The sequence below is a fragment of the Ambystoma mexicanum genome, chromosome 2q, assembly GCF_040938575.1.
Source record: "Ambystoma mexicanum isolate Mex_15411 chromosome 2q, UKY_AmexF1_1, whole genome shotgun sequence".
NCBI classification, from domain to species: domain Eukaryota; kingdom Metazoa; phylum Chordata; class Amphibia; order Caudata; family Ambystomatidae; genus Ambystoma; species Ambystoma mexicanum.
The window spans coordinates 1,168,988,353-1,169,005,174 of NC_090924.1; the positions used below are offsets into that span (position 1 = coordinate 1,168,988,353).

General features: G+C 44.2%; 1 protein-coding gene across 2 annotated transcripts in view; it reads left to right on the forward strand.

Moving 5' to 3' along the window:
* Positions 1–16,822, forward strand: part of LOC138570023 (serum paraoxonase/arylesterase 2-like) — a 748,122-nt gene that overhangs the window by 48,566 nt on the left and 682,734 nt on the right. The window lies entirely within an intron of this gene.

The following is a 16,822-nucleotide window of genomic DNA, read 5'->3' on the forward strand; positions in this document are numbered from 1 at the left end:
TCACATTGGCACAATGCTCAAAAGATGTAATCTACCTCTTCCATGGCACAGTAGGTTCTCCCATATCGGGCAAGAACAACCCTGGCTGGGGAATGCTGTTAAAGGCCATGTCACCTGTTGCCCTGTGCAAAAAAATGACTAGGATTTCAAATCGATGAATAAAAACAGGTTAATATTATCCGGAAGCAAATGATGGGGGCAAGTGTTTTTTTTTTCAATTCACAGTGCAGTAAATTACGTGGACTTGCATCACAGCAATTGAGAAAAATATTGTTATCCTGCAGTATTAGCGTTTATCCATGAAGTTGTCCTCTCATGGAACATTAGAATAACAAATGTCATGACACTCTTACACTCAATGTTGCACTCTTTTTTTTTTAATTCATTTATTTGTATTTGTTGATCGGCGAAAGCGCACGCTTCTGGGTATCTGGTTGTGCTGCGCACTTTCACTGAGTAATACCGTATAATAATACAACTGATGACGGGGACTGTGCCGACGCTCCCTGTTCTTTCCTTTAATAAGGAGAGTGTATGCGAGTGCTCGGGACTGTACAGCCGTTGACGCCCTGATGTGTGCAACAGTACACAAAGCCGTCATTCAGTATAAATATAAACTGCACCGGCAGTGGCTGCGGCCGTGCGGGAATAGGCCCAACAGCCAGTGGCTCACCCAGAGTGTTTTTCATCACTTCAGGGCTCGGAGCGGGTCCTCGGGCGCTCGTCGCCAACTTTGTAGTGTCTGAAGGAAGAGGAGACACGAAGTAGGTTTAATTATATTTATTTATAAGAAAAACTATATATGTTGATAAGAGGTGAGTAAAAGGAGCCCCGCTTGCTCCCACGTCTTTTCCGCTGTCTCGTCCAATGGTCCTATTCCACTTAGAACCTTCTGAGCATGGGAGTGCTCACATGGCTTCATGTGCGCGTGCCTCTGTGCACAGCTCAGCCACACTACAGTGGTCTTGTAATATTTATCCAGCCCCCCCCCCGCCACCCACCCCCATACGCTTCAAACACAAACTGCATGCATGGTCTTCCTCTACTGTGCAAAATCATTTGGCGGGAAATGCACTAAAATATTACTTTTACTTATGTTTCGAAAACTTGTGATATTTATACGCTGTTAGAAGAATGACATTTTACCACCCGGAGAGGCAGCCGTCTAAGATTAGTTCTTTTCCATGCCATACTGGCCATCTGTTATAGATGCGCACATAAATAGTTGCTAGCATGACATAGCAGTCGAACATGTGCGAAGCGGCTTCGACTGTTTGGAATCTGCCGGTGCTGGGTGTGGTTTCAAGAAAGTGATTGGTTTATTGTGGCAATAACCCCCTACAAGGCCATTTCATTTGAAACTCAAAAAGATGGCAAATATTAGTTCTGCGAAATACACATTTCTGCGTTTCTTGATCATGCATTTAAAACCAATTGACCGCTCTAAAATCAGTCGTTGAAGTGGGCCGGAGCAGTTGGGAGCAGTGCTCCTCTACTTTTTTTTTTTAATTTAATTTTTCTGTTCCTATACTTTTATTTTAAAAATAAACCGTTCCGGAATGGTTTCGTTTTAAAACAAAAGTGTAGGAAGAAGTTGACACCTGCACTTCATTTTTTTTAAACAGCTGGTGCATGTGTTTGTGGGTTTGTATTGTGGGTGGGAGGGGGCGTGGTGATGGGGTTTGTGGGGAGGGGGCGTCATGCCAGCAGGGACCATAGTTCCACTACTTTTTTTCATACACTTTGACCACTGTCTAAAATTCTTAAGTAAATATCCATAGGATTACATTATTGAAACTGAGTGTAGAGATGACGGGAACGTTTCCTGAGCGTTTAATGAACTTGCCTACGGAACTACGGTAAAAAGACGATTAATAGAATGGTTTTGTGATTTGGAAAAGAAGTTAAGGTGGAGATATTCACAATGAATACTCCTCGGCCGGAAGTACAGGGATTGCTGCAATGGCTTGCTGTCTAAATGGCTGTTGGTCTAACCACCACCGCACGCATTTCCTGGAAAGTTCACAAACCCAACTGGCTGAAACCAGAAAATATTGCCTGTACCGAAAGCGTCCTTGCATGTGTTTAATATCTTTTTTTTGTAACATTTTGTAGGGTTTTAGTTGAATCAATGTGGCTGCAGTATTCCCACTAGGAGGCGAAAGGCAATGAATTGCAATACAAAGGAACCATTTATTGCCATCAACTTCACACCAAGTAAAGCATGTAATACCGAAATGCTTAAAAAGAGCTTTTTGCTTTAACTTGACAACTTCTCAAACACGAGCAGAGGCCAGATTGCCCGCCTCCTTCTCCCTCCCTCTCTCATTTGATAACATTCTCTTCTCCGTTGTGTTGCCCTTCCTTCCGCAATCCTCGCCACTAAATTGTCACACAGCTTGGTGGAAGCCCAGCTGATCATCTCTGATGTACTTCTTGTAAACATTCTCAAAACACTTCCAAACCTATTTCCCAATGCCACTACGTAAATTCTGGATTCACCAATGCTGGCCTCCCATTGCCAGTGGCCTTTCTCCACCCCTGTCCATTTCCCTGTCACAGCAGAAGGTAGGCCTCCTTTGGCACTGCAATGTTCCTGGCAGCTTGCTGTTGTTTGTGTTTCTCTGGTGGCACACACACATCCCTGTACTCAACCTTCACCTCTTCCCACTTGCCCTTGCCAGTCCTTTTGGTGGGGTGGGCTTCCAGCAACTCCTCTTTTTCCTACCTTGGACCGATCCGTGGTCTTCCCGCAGCCCGATGTTTTCTCCATGCATGTGGGTCCAGTTGCCCGTCGTCAGCTTCCTGGCGATTTAAGACCTCGGGCCAGATTACAGAAACTTTGCACCGGTGCAAGTGCAATGTTGCACTGCATTAGCACTAGTGCAAAGGATACCCTATTTTTAAATACACTAGGACACATTTGAAAACTATTGCACCATGACAAGTGCAGTTTGACATGTTAAAAGCATGAGGGCAAAAATTGCCCTAGTGCAAAAAAAGATACATTTTTGATGCATTTTTGCATCAGGGCAAAGTTTGCCCTAGTGCTAATACCATTCCGTATTAGCACTAGGGCAAACTTTGCCCTGGTGCAAAAATGCAATAGAAATGCATCTTTTTTGCACTAGAACAATTTTTGCCATGATGCTTTTAATATGTCAAACTGCCCTTGTCATGGTACAGTAGTTTTCTAGTGTGTGCCAGTGTTTTAAAAAATAGGGCTAACTTTGCCCTAGTGCTAATACCGTGCGACTTGGCGCAAAGTTTGGTTTCCATGTCACTCCTTTCAACTCAGTGGTCACAGTAGCCCAGAATTCTGATATCGGGCAGTGTGCATGGCCTGCTGTTGCCATGAACCTCTGATAGTCCGTGTGACATTTCCAGTCCATTCTATCCGTAATCCTCAGGATGATGTAATATTTGTGCACTACATTCAATTGTAATTGCCTGAATCTGCCATTGAGCGATACATTCCTACCGTGTGTGCATTGCCCCATTCTGTGCTTTGTTACTTGATATTTCTATGGTGCCTTACTGTCATTGTTATGGCATTAAAACAATTTCGGGTTTGTGACCCTTGGTCAAACATAGTCTGAGCATACATATAAATAAACAGAGCAAAGCCATGGCATGCGAACAACAGAATTAACAATTATGGGAAGATTGCCATTTATTAGCGGAGATGAATAGTGAAGTGCAGTTGCGGCAACCATTGGCTCTCCATATGTTTTGAACTACAAATCACTCCAGTCCTAGCCAGTATAGTCAATGGTAAGCGATCATGGAAGCTGTAGTCCAAATCTTGTGGACAGCCACAGGATGCAGACCCCTGGTGTATATACATTATATGAGCAGGTGCATGAGGAGTGTTCAGACAGTGTGGATTGCTCTGTCTGTGAATATGTGACAGCTGGACTGCTTTTTTGGTGGAACTCAGCCGTATTCTATGAGGCCCAGCACTAATGGAAAATCATTTTAGAGGGTCCTAACGCTGCCCTGGAGGTATATATGTTATGTTATTTGGCATTTATATAGCGCTCTATATATAATTGGCATGACCTCAAAATGCTGTTAGGTTGAACGCCCTCAGGTACCGTAGTTATGGTCAGTAGAGAGAGATAGTGTCGTAGGGTGCGTGTGTGCACCAGATAAGTGTACAGCTGGTGTGATTGCCGGGTGGCAGCTGCGTGCTAGCGTTTAGGTGTGGTGCTGGAGAAGTCAGTTGGATGTGTGCAGTCTGTTGGGGGACATCCAGGCTGGGCTTTGGCTGCGTTAAGCCTGAAGGACGCTTATGTGAGCAAATATGCCGGAATGTGCTCAGCTAGCTGCGTTTTATTAGGGTGATGATGATGTGTTGATGTGGTCGTATTCGTATGTGGACAGCTAGGCCGAATTACTCCGAGGTATATTCTAATGTGTTCTATTTGAGTGATGGTGTATAGTAGAGAGTAAGAGTAGTGATGTGATATGGTGGTTATCTTTAGAGCGCCCGAGACCAGGCACATGAGTTGGATGGTGGGAAAATAGCGACAGACAGACATTTAGAGGCAGGGGGGATCTGGGTATATAGGGGGCTATAGATATATAGCAACACAATGGGGAGAAGGGGGGCAGGGTGCACAGCGATACATGTGTGGGGCGAATTCCATCGAATTCTGTTAATTCCATCTGCCCCATTAGTTCCGCTCGCACCGTCCATTCCATCTACTTCATATACTCGACTCGATCTATTCCATCCACTATATCCGTACCATCCGTTCTACCTATTCCATCCATTTTACCTATTCCATCCTCTCCATCCATTCATGCATTCTACCTATTACATCCACTCTATCCATTCCTCTATTCAGTTTACTCTATGCATTCCATCTGTTCCATCTACTCTATCCATTCCATTCACTCTATCCACCCCGTCTATTTCATCCACCCCGTCTATTTCATCCACCCCGTCTATTTCATCCACCCTATCCATTCCATCCAATCTACCCCATCTACTTTATTCGTTCAATCTATCATATCCACTCTACCCTTCAGTCTATCTCGTTCACCCTATCCATTCAGTTTATTCCACCCGCTCACCCACCCTATCCATTCATCCACTCCATCCAATTTCCATTCACTCTATCCAAATTCCATTCATGTTATCCATCCCATCCGCTCCAACCGCTCCCTCCGCTGCAGCTGATCGATCCGCTACATCCTCTCCATCCACTCCACTCCACTCCATTCCATCTATCCTGTGGGTAGGATCGTAGGTCTTTGAACTCCAGGTAGATAGTCTCATTGTGTGTTTCTTCATTGGGTTGTTGGGGGATTCGGACTTCTCTTTGGGTGGTTGTTGGTTTATGGGAAGAGCCATGTTTTTAGTAATTTGCGTAATGACAAATAGTCTTGGGTGTGTCAGATGTGAGGTGGAAGAGAGTTCCACAGGGTAGGGGCCAAGGCTGAGAAGGAGGATCCTCCGACACTGACAGAGTTGGTGGTTGGGATCACTAAAAGGAGGGCAGGGCTTGATCTTGGGGCGCGGGGTGGGAGGTAAGGTTTTAGCTTGTCTTGCAGGTATAGAGGGCCGGTCTTGTGCACTGCACGGTGAGTGATGCACAGGGTCTTGAAAGTGGCCCTTCGTCCAACCGGCAGCCAGTGGAAGGTTCTGAGAGCTGGAGATGTGTGGTCTCTTGGGCCTAGTGCAATTAGCATTTTGGCAGCAGCGTTTGCACTCTTTACAATTTATTAAGGTGGTATGCCAGGACTCCAAGGTAATGGGAGTTAGCATAGTCCAGTCTTGACATTACAATAGACATAACAGCGGCAAGTCTGTTCGGGAAGGAGAGGTAGGGAAAGATGCGTGTAAGAATTTTGAGATGGTAATGACAAAACTTCGATACGTTGTAGATTTGACGAGAGCGGGTTAGGTCAGAGTCCACAGTGCATCCAAGGTTTTTTACTGTGGCGGAGGGGGTGGGTAGTTGGCCCATGGATGTGGGCCATGGCAGTGGACTGGGGAGAAGCTCAGTGTTGCCGCACACCATGATTTCGGTTTTAGTGGGGTTTAGGAGGAGGTGGTCTGTAGTCATCCAACGGTCGATGTCAAGGAGGCAGGCTGCAAGGTCGGGCTGAGAGTTGGAGTCTGAGTTGAGGCGTTTCAGGATGATTTGTGTATAATTGGTGTAGTTGTAGCACAGGATAATGTGCGGGTGGATGATTCTAGGGAGCGTGGACATATAGAGGTTTAATAGGAGGGCTCATAGACCTGCGCCTTGTGGTACTCCAGTATTAACTGGGTGAGCTGCCGAGGCAAAAGCGCAGAGGAGGGTTATTTGTTTCCTGTTGTTGAGGAAAAAGGCGCTCCATTTGAGAGCGGTTCCATGGATTCCTAGGGAGTGGTTAACATATGGCAGTGAAATGCCTAACATGGAATATGAATGGCCCCAATGACAAAATTAAAAGAGGGTTGGTGAACGGGTACATCCAGGAGCAGAAAGCAGATGCGATACCCTTGCTAGAAACACACCTGCTGTGGTCGATGTATACATTCTTGGGGAGGGAGCATTGTCTGGTAAGGGTATATATGCCATCACAGGGGCTCAAGACGAGTGGCGACTGATGCACAAGTCGCCACTGAACTCAGGCCCTTAACTTGGGTGGCGGGCGGTTACCTACAGGTGGGCCCGCCACCTTTGGGCCTATCACCTCATTATGCAAAATCCAATAAAAATAGTACCAATAAAATCATTGGCAAGTGCAAAGAGCAAGAAGAGTGACAGTGCAAAATAATTAAGGTTCATTAGTGCAATACATACATGTAGCATTAATGCATAGAGACCTTAATTAGCTAAGAGAACAGTTTGTCACAATACTCTCAGCATTAACGTATCTAAATCTAGAAGAATGGCAGCCTGAATTCCTTCCTTCAGGCTCGTAGATTCAAACATGTTTTTGAAACACCTTTTAGATGCGTTGTTGAGCCTTAACCCCACTATTTGCACCATTTCCATTAGGAGAAGAGTTGGGAAGTCCATCTGCTTCAACATTATTTCCTTTGGGGCGAGCCAACAATTCCCAGACCGCCTTCCAGACTTTGTAATTAGGAATTACATAAGGCCAGGTTTGGCCAGCAACCCCAAATGCCTGCATTACAGATAGCAATATTTACTTTGGCCCATCTCTACCAAGCACAATTATATGGCTTTGCTATGTAATATAAAAGGAACCGCTCCTTCGCTGCTACTTTTAAACAGCCACTGAAACGATGGTTCTTTTAGCGTACTTTTGCAAAGTCAACGTTCCTAGACCAACGAGAATCCAAAGCACGCTGTACAGCACATCCACTGCCTTGCTTGTTTCCCCTTACTGTGCAGATCCTTTGCAAGATCGGTCTCCAGCTTTCCCCAGGAGAATTTTAAACCCCAATCTAACATCTTCTGGGACAGACTGGCAGAAGCCAGGTAGCTGGCTTCGCGGCCCTCACCCTGGCCCCACCCCTTCGTGTTTTTTGATCCAGGGCCAGTTTAACTTCAGTCTATTAGACCCTATTACTGGTCACTAAGAGTGCAAGGTTGTTACAGTGGATAACTAGGTGCAGATTAATTACTTTTCAGGGTGAGACCAAACAGTTTTGGCTCGTCTTCAAGATTGTCTAGGGTTTTATATGTATTGATTAACATCCCGGTTCCACGCACCCCCTTCCCTTGCTCCATCTATTCCGAAACAGGAAAAGGGCAAAAAAGCTTCTCTTTGGAGGGACTGTTATCCATTTCGCTCAGGCGGTTCTGGACTGGATATGAAAGGGTTGATAACACTGCCCCAGTAATCTTACTCAGCAGCTTTCTAGTAAAAAGAAAATCAGTTTTAGTCCAGTAATAAATGAAGGGATCTAAATGGTTTTGTAGTATATAGAGATATGCAAATTGCCTTGAGATATATTTTGAGTCCAGGAGATCAGGTGGTATGCCTGGAAGTGAAGGATGCATACCTTACCATCCAGATTTTGTACTTCACTTCTTCCAGGTCCAATTCTGTTATTCAGTTAAACTGCTGTTTTATGAATCTTAGCTGTCCAGTGCCAGACTTCCTGGGTGTTGCCTTGTTCCCCATCTCAAATGATGGAATTTCTTAGGGTTGTATATATGAATAGAGTAGTGTGTTGCGTAGAATGCAGTAATGCTTTTAAGGGCATTGTATTGTTTCCATGCTGCATATTTAGTTCAGTAGCAAGCGGTTAATAGGTGATGCTATGCAGTCTTGACACCAGTATGCATGGCGAGACACTGGCAAATATATGTTTTATGTTATGTTACTGTGCTTTTGTACTGTGTAGAATCGCCACCATTAGCAGTTTGATTAACTCCATAATAGCTTAATTCAACAGTATGACCAGCAGCTAATAAAAAAACACACAGTACAGCAATTAAATAAACATGTTTAAACATTCAGTGCATCATCATAACAAGCTTAAACAAACACCAACAGGTGCAAAGTCAGAGAGCCAGTATCGCTCTATCTGCATAAATATGGACTTAAAAGCTCATCATGCATGCCGGCTAACCTTTTTTGGCCCGCTCTCCACACTATCTAGGCTTGCCAACCTAATCATCTCTTTCCTTTTCAGCCGGGTCCAATGAATGTATTTAGATACTATATCCATCATATGTTCATTGCCTGATCATTTGCAAAAAAAGCATTGCATCAAACAGCGTACATATGTGATTGCTTTTCAGCTTGGGTTTCATTCTATATTACTCAGCCGCCTTAAGGAAATTGGCAATTTTTCTGACCATGCCCTGAAATTGTTTGCCTCCTTTCTGTCTGATCGCTATCAGCAGGTGAAAATGGGGGTGGGGAGGCTTCCGTTGCATAATAGTTAACTCCACATTGCTTAACCAAGATCTCTTTCAGCACATCAATTCGCCTACCCATAATAAAGGTAGCATACTAGACTGGGTACTTACCTGTAATATCAACTTGGAAGATATAGGAAGTAATCCCTGACCCTGGTCCGACAACTATCTTCTGGAATGGAGTATGTCGATACCCATTCATCAAAAAAGCAGACCAGAAAAGAAAGTGCTGGGTTTCATACAGAAACCTTTGCAAGCTGATATCCTCTGCTATCCTCTGCTATGGCCCATTTTATCTTACCCACTATTAACAAACTGCCAAACCAGAACATATCTGATAAGTTGGCTGCAGGATATCTCAATGCACTTGAAAAGGGCGTTCATTGTGTGGCCCCAGTGAAATCACATCTGTCAAAAATTCAATCAAATAAAAAGTGGTATTATACTGATATCCACTTCTTAATAACAAATAGGATATATCTAGACTAGCGTATAGGAGTTCTCAGTAACACGTGGTGTGCCACAGGGGTCATGTGTGTCGCCTACACTAGTCAACATATTCATGCTACCATTGTTCGATCAATTGGATGCAGCCTCATTCTTTATGCCAACTACGCAGATGACACACAATGCTGCGTTCCTCTTTTCTGGGGACTATACCACTGACTCCACTACCGTGAATCTCACCTTCAGTCTGATTCATACTTGGATGCAAGCTAATGAGCTTGCACATAATGATTCTAAAATAGAGCTCATGGTTGTAGATTCTACACCCCAACTACAGAGGTTAACCCTTTCATTATTGTGGGTTGTACCACAAAGACCCAAGCAAAGGTTAAGACTCTGGGAGTCACCCTGGTTGAAGATCTGTCCATGAAAGTGCAGGTTAAAAGCCTGATCACCAGTACTTCATACCATCTGAAATTGGTGACCCAGCTCCGCCCCTTCTTGGACACAATCAACTGTGCCACCATCGCACAAGCTAGAATAGGGGCTGAAATGGACTATTGTGACAGTCTCTAGCTGGGCATTGCCAAGGGGAAGCACACCCGGCTGCAGGTTATCCAGAACAATGCTGTTGTGGAAGGGCTGCACAGAATAGGCCATGTTTCCTTGGCTAGAAGAGCTTTGCTCTGGCTCCCAGTGAGTAGTAGGAGACTATTTGATGTATATTGTATCAAGCATTGATGCCTTTATGGGCAGGGGCCTAAGTACCTGTCCAATTGCATTTCATGGCTACCAGCTCGAAGAACACTGTGATCTAATAATGCCTCCCTCCTGGCAACCCCACAGACCAGAGACTCCTGCGTGGCACAGGGGTCCATCCCACACACAGCTACCAAACTGGGAATGTTTTTAGGCTGCAAGCCAACAATGTCGGCACCAGTTCAGTGCCTTGGGCACACTGAAGGGCAACTCAGACCTGAATTTCCAGTTCTATTGTAGAGTTGCAAGGGTGTCCCTGAGTGTACTCTCACATTGGGGTAGTCTACCATTCCGTACTGAGGATTCAGACCAGAGGATACTGCCTGAACAGTCATTGTGCCATGCTAAAAAAACCTTTTGGGAATCTTTAATTGTTTTATAGACTAGGCTCCTCCCAGGTGGTTGCTGGGCTCCTCTGGGAATAATCTTCATATAAACCACTCCTTTCCAGCCGCTTACCTGAGATGCAGTTGCCTGTTCGGTTATATAGTGGCAGGAAGGAGAAGCCCAAAAGTGTTTGAGAAAACAACCCAGTTACTTGAAAATCTGCTAATTCCACTCCCAAGAGTTTTGAGACCCGGTACGGTGTGATTTGCTCAAACCATCTGGGCCAAGAGAAATGGCAATCTCTCTTTAAATTATTGGAAACCCTTTAAAAGCAACAGACTGGGGTGCATTAAAACCTGTCTCAACACAAAAAAGTACTATAAAGCTAACTCCCAGACCTATGCCCTTTGCCAGCAGCAGCATATATGGGGATTTTTTCAGTAGTTTAACTGGGGGGGGAAAAATCTTTCAAAAACTCCGATTAGATTAAGACATGTGAAAATGCACGTTAATCTGCACCAACTAACATTGACTAACCCCCAGAGTAAACATTTTCTGACGGCAAAGTGTAGTACAGTTCATACATGAAATATATTTCCAAATATATCTTTCCTTTAAGTTTTTTACTGGGAGCCACTGGGAAAATTAAATCCTCTGTGTATTTAGTAGAGGGAGAAAGCAGGCAGAAGCAAAAATACCGCCCATCCCCTCTCACCCAATATATCAATACGTTAATTCCGTAAATCAGTTTTCCCACATGGATCTGATTTTAAGGGACTGAATAAATACTTGGAGATGTGGGAACATGTTCTTTGCCATTGTGTAAAATGTATTCTGCAGAGGAGTAAGCTTAAAAGAATTATCCCAGAGCTAAGAGCAGTATTAAATCTGTAAATAAACAATACATATTTTAATATCCTTTTGGGCCTTGAGGATCGGATTACAAAATGCACTTTAACATTTTTTGGGTATGCTTCCAATATGGTAAAATGGCATTATAAAAAAAAAAGCATTGGCAATGCCAACACGTTTGGTTTTTGTGTAGACATGGGGTAGGAAATTGGCAACTCCTGTCGAAATTATACTAACTGGCTATTTATTGCAAGTTCATGGGCATATTTAGCACTGCCTGACAAATGCCTATCTAATACCTATACACAAACCAAAAGTGTTGGCTTTGCCAATTCTTGTTTTAACAGGACTTCCGTTAAAGACACGCAAACTGCTTTTAAATCAAGTGGCTGAAGGCACACTTGGTTAAGACTTTTTCTAAGCTTGCTACCACTGGTCAGGATTATATTATTAATTTCTGTGGGGGTGTTTGAAATGCATTACATTTTACATGCTTTTATTGTAACATTTTTTTACAGTGAAGGTTATAATATTAGTAATACATTTCCATATCCAGTACAAGCCGAATCTACCTAATGTTCTTTATATGGGTTCTCCTTTTGTGTGACAAAAAATATTAGACTGCTTACTAGTTTGAAAGGAAAATATCATTGCCTACAAAAGAAAATGTAGACATGTAAAAGCATTCATGAATTTATACACACACTGTTTTTCAAGTGCTCTGAATAATGACGCAAAATTGTTCAATCTTAACAAATCGCTTATGAGTTAGCTTGCACGTGAATCCGTAATTTTGTATACGGATAGTCTTCGAGCAGAGTTGTGCACTAGAACCCCAACCGGCCCATAAAGCTGGGGGTTGCCCAATAGCACTTTAAGATGAGTAGCAGCACCCGTGAGATGGATGGGGATGCAGATTAATACCCTTGCAACGAATCAATAATGACAACTCAATAGTTTGGAAAAGGGAGTCCGTTTAATGACCAGTACAAAAAACGGGGTGTTCATGAATATCAGCAATCGCTCAAGCTTCCTTCTTGCTTCACAACTGCAACGAACTTCATAAGAAACACAACTTTTATACTAAAACCTCGTCATCACTGAAGTGTAACGCTTAAAATGTTACATGCAATTCTATTGGTTATAGGAAAGTAACTTTAATATAGGCACTATATCTGTATATGGTAACGAAGTGAGGAGATTGAATAAACAGTGTCGGGTGGGGCATCTGAGCCCTTCCTTCAAAATGGCTGCCGTAGATGGCACTAAAAGTACAACGTCTCATTGGTTCCATTAACAATAGGACCCTAGATTACTTGGTCCACTATGATTGGGTTGGCATCAACCCCACTCATACTTTTCCACCAGCCTAGCAGCGTGCAGAATAGCCGGCCAGGTGCAGGGAACTTGTCCACTCCCCTAGTCTCCCTCCAATTATTGCAACAATCAATCATCACTTCAGTGGTCATGTGTCAATTATTTCTTTGTATCTTGGCCTCAAGACTGCTTCTTGATCTGGAAAAGTGAAGGGATCTGGGCATGGCACAATTCCATGCGCAGGTGTGAAAGTTTCATCTCTTCTGCTGGCTCGGTCACGTGATTGACACCGTGAAAGTCGTCTTATTCTCCATGTAATTCGTGCATTTGATTTCATTTTGTTAGCCATCTGCCTCCTGTGCCTTATCTTGACCTTTCAGAATAGGATACTCTGTTCTTCTCTTCATTAAATTTATCTACTGTTGGCCTGCTTCAGCTGGTACGTGCTTTGCTTCTTGGCATGACTTGCCTTCGTATGAGTTTCTGTCTGTCCTTAATTCTCTATTTTCCTCCTGCGAAGCTCTCCTCGTGAGACCTTAAGTAAACTTTTGGTCAGTTCTGCTCTTGTACATGATGGAAGTATACTTATATACAGTTCTTTTCTTGAGGTAGATATTTATAGGTGGCGCTTGCCGCACTCTAGTAAACTATTAAGCTTTAGCAAGCCTCACGATTTTCTTAGCTTCTTGCGGTTCCTTGCTTATGTACACGTGTAAGCTGGTTGAATATCTGCATCACGCTCATGGCATAAGCATCTAACCTTTGACATCGTTATTTCGCTTTAAACTCAGGATGTCACTTATCCATGGTGTTTCATCTCTTCATCATTCATGTCTTTTTATATGTGAGTCAGTCCGGGTTCTTGTGACGTCACCATTCGTCGTCTTTTAGGACTTTCTTGGCTTCTTCCGGTATTGCATTTTGACAATCATCATTCTGTCTCACTTGTCGATATGATTTTCTCAATGGGTAATTTCCTGTCCAAGGTTTGATAGGTGCAGGTGCTTCAATAGGTGCTGTCTATCTGATGGGTACGGGGAAGAGCCCTGCTGCTGCTCTCTGCTGGTTTATTTGCTCATCATACGTCACATATTTCGGCACAAATGTTCCTGGCACCTCAAAATGGGCAGTGGGGTTGCGAATCGTGTATGGGACCTCCTCTACAGAGTTATTACTGAAATGCACTTTAGAAAGTGAAGAGGCAATCGCAATGACCAATCCCCCTCACAATCATGCATGGGTATTTAGCTTATATTAAAATACACAGAGAAGAGTATTATGCATCAACTGCTTTACTTTCAAATCGACAGCAAATAAAACAAAAAATACACTTTTGTTAAATTAGTTCTTTTAAAATGTAAAGAAGAATTGGCGCTCAGTGTCATGGCATCCTATAAACCAAACAGGATCGACCCTACAGCAGTAGACTTCAAACTGTAGCGAAAGCGCCTCTGGGGGGGCTGAGCTATTTCTGGGGGGTGGGAGGGATGAGCCTCGTCACCTAAACAGGAAAGCAATACAGTGCATGATGGAGACCAAAGATCCACAACAAGGAATCCAGGAATCCGTCGACAATGGAAATCTTTCATCCCCATCAGACGGCCTTCGCAATAACCAGAAAAAAACAAGGGTGGGTGTTCTAATGCTCTCCTCATGTCTTAATAGAATTGGAACCCCCACATAGTGAAGGGGATTAGCCATTCTATGACGAGACCGGAAGATTCCTACAATGCAAATTCACATTAGTCATATGCTGAACTGATTTATTATACCATTGGTAGCATTTTTTGAAATGTTGAATGTCTGTGGACCAATCGGTTGTTCTGAAGCCTTAAAATAAAACTGATTTTGATACCATGGCACTTCTGACAGAAGAAACCCCAAACAAAGCAAGAATAATGCCTCTTTCATAACACAATGCACCCATCTTTCCAAAATTGCAGAAGAAACTGGTTTAAGGGTTAAGGAAAGGAAATGAGCAGCTGACGGGCAGAAACTGGTCTAAGCAACACAATCTGTTGATAACACTAAACCATTTACCACACGGAAAAGGATAATAAACAGACGTGGTCATATATGTTGTTCTGCATTTGATTTTTATCAAATTAAAAATGTCAGCTTACCAGTGGAATATGCCTTATCAGCCTGATATCATAAACACGTTTGATGGAGATAAGGAACAATAACATTCCCAATTTGGCAAATAACGGGGCAGAAACAGAATTGAGATGCTTGTTGCATAGTAAAAAAGGAGCAAGCGACCATTAAGAAAGGAACACGTGATAAGGGAGGGAATGTGCGAGCGGGGAGGAAGGGGAGGGAAAAGGGAAATGAAGTCAGTTACGTCTAAGGTTGTGAATAAGGAAGTTGGCATTTCACAAGAGGCTCCGTGTCTTCTTTGGTATGTGCGAGCGGATATGAATGTAAACCCAGAACTGGCGATGAGGCGATCCCAGCAGTGTGACCGGGATGCATTCGTTCACCCAGAGCCATGACCGCACAGCGGAGAGCGCTCTTGCTCTAACTTCGAGGCTGCCACACTCTACGGCGTTGGAGCAGCAAGTGACCCAGTGATAAGGGGCGCGAGCAGCTCGGCACACAAAGAACAGGCTGCAAGGTTGCCCAGAAAATGACATGACCCAGAGGCGGGAAAGACTCCTGGACCGACGGGAGGAGCAGCAAACGATGCGTGCAATCACTCCGAGCATCGGAGAGCATCAAGAGCAGCTTGGAGGTGGCGGGAGATGGTGAGCTCACATAAAGGGCCTGCCAACAGGAAAGATACAGGAGGCAGAGATATAAACGACCCCAAACCAGGAGTAGCACACATAAAGGGTACTCTGAAAGGAAAATGGACACCAGAAAGGAAGCACGAAAGAACGTATAAAGAACCCCTCAGTCAGACGGGGCACAAGGACTGAAAGCAATGTGGGGATACAAGAAAACGGGAAGCAAGTGGTATACCAGGAAAGGTGGTAATCGAGAAGGCAGAGAGAAGGGCAAGGATAGTGCAGTACATGCAGAAAAGCAATAGACAAGGAACGGGACGTTCATGATCACAGTGCTATCAGAAAGACAGCAGTAGCGCCATACACAAATGCACAATTTATGTAGTACAACAATTGGTCTCCCAGAGGGTTCAGCCCTGTGGAGGTGCAGTGTTGTGCACACCGAGCGCACAACCTAAGGAGGGAATATCAGGACTTAAAGAAGCACACAGAAAATTAAGGCCTACAGAGACGGTAAAAGACACAGCGGAAGAGGGTCCCAGCCCAAAAGCAGGACCAGAATGGCCTGGAGACCAGGCTGTATCACACCGGTAGTAACAAGCACCAGCCCACGAGAGGAGATGGTGGACAACAGACGGGCCGCCATGGCCCCAGGAGCTCAAAGGGAAGCAGGGTCCCCAACAGGCATCATGGTGGTCATGTCCTCGAGAGCAGCATTTTTATGGAGACCAGGACCATTTTCTCTACAAGAGGACCAGGGTCAGAGGTGGGAAGAATTGATGGCGGAATTTAATGACTTTATAAGGGCAGTGGGCGACCAAGACTCGCCTAACCTGTCCAACATATTTACCAACCAGGCAGGGAAATAAATAAAAGGCGGCATTAAGACGATCCCATCCCCAGGAGAAGACCAGGTACGCTGTGATGATTGCTGCTGTGAACAGGACTCTGATCATGCTGTCCAACAGACTATGAGAGGTAATCATTCAATCAGTGTGTCTAACTTCCCCATGAGACAATAGGGGAGTTCGTCTTCCGGCTCCAGAGAAAAATAAACCACTGTGAGTTTGCAAATTTCTCAGATGATGAGGTGATCTGCCTCCGATAATAGAAGGGTGCACATCATCCATATTTCGAAAGCACCTACTGAAAAACCGCTATCACTACCAGAAATCTTAGACTTGGCCAGGGAGTACATAGGGTAGACGTTCAAGCTGCAGCCATAAGAGAACCCCAGGAAATTGGACAGTGTGGCGGCCATAGAGAACATGCCGCCAACAGGTTTCAGGAACCAATGAAGTCTGTTCAGAACAGGACAAAGAGTCCCACACCCGAGACCCCAGGGAGAAAAACAGTGCTACAGGTGTGGATTTGAATTTACCCATCGAGGACCGTGCCCAGCCCTAGGACAGATGTACATGAGATGTGGCAGAGAAAACCATTTTCAGGCGATGTGCAAGGAGAAGATCCCAGCACACATAAAGTATACTACCCCAATTGCGACCAAGTCAGCTGTACGCCAAGACCCACCCCGAGGGTTCAACACCAGGA